The following is a 649-nucleotide window of genomic DNA, read 5'->3' as shown; positions in this document are numbered from 1 at the left end:
TTGATGCTCCAGAATACATCCCCCTAGGAGATGGCCCCAAGGCACCAGCAAAGAAAAAAATGAAATCCAAGAAGAAGATAGAGCAGCCAGTCATGGAGGAGGTGGCTCTGAAAAGGAAGAAGAAGAAGAAGAGGAAGAAAGACAGCGGTGTAGTAGGAGACCCTTGGAAGGAGGTGAGGCAAAAGGCCTTACAAGAAGAGATCGACCGTGAGTCGGGCAAAACGGAAACGTCTGAAACCAGGAAGTGGACAGGAACCCAGTTTGGCCAGTGGGATACTGCTGGTTTTGAAAATGAGGAACAGAAAGTGAAATTTCTCAAACTTATGGGTGGCTTTAAAAATCTGTCCCCTTCATTTAGCCGGCCCCCTAGCATGGCTGGAAGGCCCAACATGGCCCTCAACAAGAAGGCAGCTGACACTCTGCAGCAGAACCTGCAACGGGACTACGACCGGGCCATGAGCTGGAAGTACAGCCGAGGAGCTGGCCTTGGCTTCTCTAATGCTGCAGACAAAATCTTTTATATTGACAGAAACGCTTCTAAATCTATCAAGTTTGAAGATTAAATTCTGTTTTGTCCTGCAAAATAGCCAAAATTGCTTTTATTCTTCAGTTATACCAATGAAAGCCAGTTGTCTCAAATTGGACAGCT

The 649-nt window shown here is 46.5% G+C and overlaps 1 pseudogene; it reads left to right on the top strand.

Annotated features, from left to right (window-relative positions):
- LOC100943859 overlaps positions 1-563 on the top strand; it is a 1,316-nt pseudogene extending 753 nt beyond the window's left edge.
- The last annotated feature ends 86 nt before the right edge of the window (positions 564-649 follow it).

Source organism: Otolemur garnettii, unplaced genomic scaffold (assembly GCF_000181295.1).
Source record: "Otolemur garnettii isolate 467f Iridium unplaced genomic scaffold, OtoGar3 scaffold00025, whole genome shotgun sequence".
Lineage (NCBI taxonomy): Eukaryota > Metazoa > Chordata > Mammalia > Primates > Galagidae > Otolemur > Otolemur garnettii.
The sequence above is the reverse complement of the archived record's forward strand: the minus strand, read 5'-3'. Positions and strand labels throughout refer to the sequence as shown.